The 4211-nt window shown below is 41.6% G+C and overlaps 1 protein-coding gene across 1 annotated transcript in view; it reads left to right on the top strand.

Moving 5' to 3' along the window:
- LONP2 (lon peptidase 2, peroxisomal) overlaps positions 1-4211 on the top strand; it is an 85202-nt gene that overhangs the window by 3940 nt on the left and 77051 nt on the right. The gene's annotated exons all lie outside the window — the stretch shown is intronic.

The raw sequence follows: 4211 nt of genomic DNA, 5'->3' as shown, positions 1-4211 counted from the left end.
AACTCTCACATCCATACATGACCACTGGAAAAACCATAGCCTTGACTAGACGGACCTTTGTTGGCGAAGTAATGTCTCTGCTTTTCAATATGCTATCTAGGTTGGTCATAACTTTTCTTCCAAGGAGTAAGCATCATTTAATTTCATGGCTGCAGTCACCATCTTCAGTGATCTTGGAGCCCCAAAAAATAAAGTCATCCACTGTTTCCACTGTTTCCCCACCTATTTCCCATGAAGTGATGGGACCAGATGCCATGATCTTCATTTTCTGAATGTTGAGTTTTAAGCCAACTTTTAGGCCTGACCAAGTAAATTAAGTTAAACAAAAGAAAAGAAAAAAGCAAGTGGTTGGCAAATAGACCACAGCTATCCTTATCTTCATATTCTAGCAAGGTTATGCTCAAAATCCTTCAAGCTAGGCTTCAGTACTATGTGAACCGAGAACTTGCAGGTGTACAAGCTGGGTTTAGAAAAGGCAGAGGAACCAGAGATCAAATCGCTAACATCCATTGGTTCATAGACAAAGCAAGGGAATTTCAGAAAAACATCTACTGCTTTATTGATTATGCTAAAGCCTTTGACTGTGTGGATCACAACAAACTGGTCAATTCTTAAAAGAGATCGGAGTATCAAACCACCTTACTTGTTTCCTGAGAAACCTATATGCAGGTCAGGAAATAACAAAACCGGACATCAAACAATGGACTTGTTTCCAAATTGGGTAAGGAGTGCCTCAAGCCTGTATATTGTCACCCTGCATATTTAACTTCTGTGCAGAGTACGTCATGTAAAATGTTGGGCTGGATGACTCACAAGCTGGAATCAAGATTGCCAGAGGAAGTATCAATAACCTCAGATATGTAGATTATACCACTCTAATGGCAGAAGGCAAAGAGGAACTAAAAGGCCTCTTAAGGGTGATAGAGGAGAGTGAAAAGGCTGGCTTAAAACTCAGCATTAAAAAAATGAAGATCTTGGCATCTGGTCCTATCATTTCATAACAAATAGAAGGGGACAAAGTGGAACAGCAACAAATTTCATTTTCTTGGGCTCCGAGATCACTGCAGATGGTGACTACAGCCGTGAAATTAAAAGACGCTTGCTACTTGGAAGGAAAGCTGTGACAAACCTAGACAGCACATTAAAAAGCAGAGACATCAGTTTGTCAACAAAGGTCTGTATAGTCGAAGCTATGTTTTTTTCCAGTAGTCATTACAGATGTAAGAGTTGGACCATAAAGAAGGCTGAGTACCAAAGAACTGATGCTTTTTAATTGTGGTGCTGGAGAAGATTCTTGAGACGCTTGGACAACAAGGAGATCAAATCAGTCAATCCTAAAGGAAATTAACCCTGAATATTCATTGGAAGGACTGATGCTGAAGCTGAGACTCCCATAATTTGGCCACCTGATGCAAAGAAACAACTCACTGAAAAAGATCCTGATGTCAGGAAAGGTCGAAGGCAGGAGAAGGGGGCTGCTGAAGATGAGATAGCTAGATAGCATCACCAACTTCGTGGACATGAGTTTGAGCAAACTCTGGGAGATGAGGAAGAACAGGGAAAGCTGGTGTGCTGCAGTCCATGTGGTCACAAAGAATTGGACACAACTTGGCGACTGACCAACAGCAAAAAAGGGCTTGGGCTTCCCAGGTGGCTCAGTGGTAAAGAATCCACCTGCCGATGCCAGAGAGGTGGGCTCAGTCCCTGGGTCCAGAAGATTCCCTGCAGAAGGAAATGGCAACCCATTCCAGTATTTTTGCCTGGGAAATCCCATGGGCAGAGGAGCCTGGCAGGCTATAGTTCATAGGGTTGCAAAAGAGTTGGACATGAGTGTCTTCCTCTAATGCGGGAGACCTGAGTTCGATCCCTGGGTTGGGAAGATCCCCTGGAGAAGGAAATGGCAACCCATTCCAGTATTCTTGCCTGGAAAATCCCATGGACGGAGGAGCCTGGTGGGCTACAGTCCATGGGGTCGCAAAGAGTGGGACACGACTGAGCAACTTAACTAACTTTGCGTCTAAACGACAATAAAGCTCATAGTAATAGAAGTAGATTATTTAGAAAGATGACTAAGTTGATACAAGCCTTATGTATCATAGTTCGATCATAGAAGGAAAGTTTTAATTGAACATTTTGTTTATTCAATACCTATTTTTATATGTAAAACCTAGAGCCCAACATACAATACAGCTTGTCTAAAATAGCATTAGGGGCCTACCTGGAAGTCAAGTGGTTAAGACTTTGCCTTCCAGTGCCTAGAGGGGAATCCGGTTGGATCTCTGGTCAGGCCTCCCGGCCAAAAAAACTGAAACGTAAACAATAGAAGCAATATTGTAACAAATTCAATAACGACTTTAAAAATGGTCCACATTAAAAAAAAAATCTTAAATAACATAAATGTCATCCTTCTTCCCAGAGCTTTTACCCCAAATGTCTTTCACTGAATAGTCTCTTTCTAGCCATCTAATTATTTTGCACATCATGTTTCTTCTTTAAAAAGGGTGCATTCTTTTTATGTACCCTTTTGGTTTTTGTTTAGGTCTGTTGTCAACTACAAGTGATTTAAAGTAAGAAATAATTCACATTGAAAACCCCTGTATATTTTTTCCACTTAATCACTTTACTGTTTGGAACATCTCCTTTTACAGTTAGCAAAACTTTTATTTGCTTTGTGAGAAGACTCATTTTTATGTCACCTTTAATCAGTGACATAGCCCAAATAATTAAATTTATTTTCTAATCTAGAGTTTTGGATTTGTCTTATCTCCCTTTGGTTTCTCTTTGGTTTCTAGTCTGTTAACCCCTGAGGCTGGGAATCCAGTTTGTTATCTGTCAGTGTTTCTTATAAATAGAACTGTAAACATTCTGCATTATATAAGCTTTTGTGGTTGTCATCTGCCGTGAACTACAGTCTTCATTAGTCTCTAGTTTAGGTCCAGCTAACTCGCTCAGGGAGTTAGGCAGGTTTTCAGCGAATGGGAGATAGAACCTACTGTTTGATTAGTGACTGAAGAAAAGCAGCTGCAACACAAAATCAGGTTTTTGAAGTACGTGATGTTTTTTTCTCCCCACCAAATTATTTTCCTGATTGTTTGGTTTCACTTATTATTAAAATCAAGTTTTATCCCCTGTCCACGTGGTATGCTTGCAAGGATGGTAAGGAAATATCTGCATAACTCAGAATAAACTGAGTGGAGTGGCGGTGGGAAGCCAAAGGTTACAGGTTATATACAGAATGCATCATTTACAAGGAAGCAATCAAGAATGAACTGCAGTTGGAAATGAGCAATCTCACTAAAGTATGCGCACGTTGTCTATGCCATTAGTATGTTTGAGATGGGTGAGTTTAATATTCCTGTGTCACCATTGTCCAGTGTTGAAAGCGCTGAGCACTTTGGTTTTAGTTTCTTTTCTGAAGTTACAACCTAGCCTGTGGCTCAGGGGAGAAAATCTAGGTGTAGATGGCATCTGGAAGTCACCTCTGAATCTTGATCTTTCTGCTTTGTATTACTGCAGCTTAGTTCGGATGAGGCTTCCTTCCTGTGGATTCGTTTATATGCAACTTGGTCAGAATTGAATGATAAGGAGCTGAGGCTTAAATGACTTTCTAAGGCTGAGGCTTGTAACTTTCTATCAAGTGTTAGGTGTGGTGATTACCACTCAGAACTAGGTTTACACTTTCCTGAGGTCTAGGTATTTGACTAAGTCTCCTCAGACCACGAGTAAGTGTGGCCTCTGATATTTAGCCCCACATTTAGAAATTCAGAGTTCAAGGGCATACGTGTTAATTCCCAGATTTGATGGCAGTTTTATAGACTGATTACATAAAAAACCTGGTTTGGTGTTAGAAGAAAAACTGGTTGGAACAGGGATTGGTTGGTTTATGTCATACTGTTTGTATTTAAATCTGCTTAGAGTGTGTGTGCGCGGAGAAGGCAACGGCACCCCACTCCAGTACTCTCGCCTGGAAAATCCCATGGACAGAGGAGCCTGGTAGGCTGCAGTCCATGGGGTCGCTAAGAGTCGGGCACGACTGAGAGACTTCGCTTTCACTTTTCACTTTCATGCATTGGAAAAGGAAATGGCAACCCACTCCAGTGTTCTTGCCTGGAGAATCCCAGGGACGGGGAGGCCTGGTGGGCTGCCGTCTATGGGATTGCACAGAGTCGGACACGACTGAAGCGACTTAGCAGCAGCAGCAGCAGCAGAGT

This window comes from Bison bison, unplaced genomic scaffold, assembly GCF_000754665.1.
Source record: "Bison bison bison isolate TAMUID 2011002044 unplaced genomic scaffold, Bison_UMD1.0 scf7180017864192, whole genome shotgun sequence".
Classification (NCBI taxonomy): Eukaryota; Metazoa; Chordata; class Mammalia; order Artiodactyla; family Bovidae; genus Bison; species Bison bison.
Note: the sequence above shows the minus strand (reverse complement) of the source record. Positions and strands in the feature narration are given on the sequence as shown.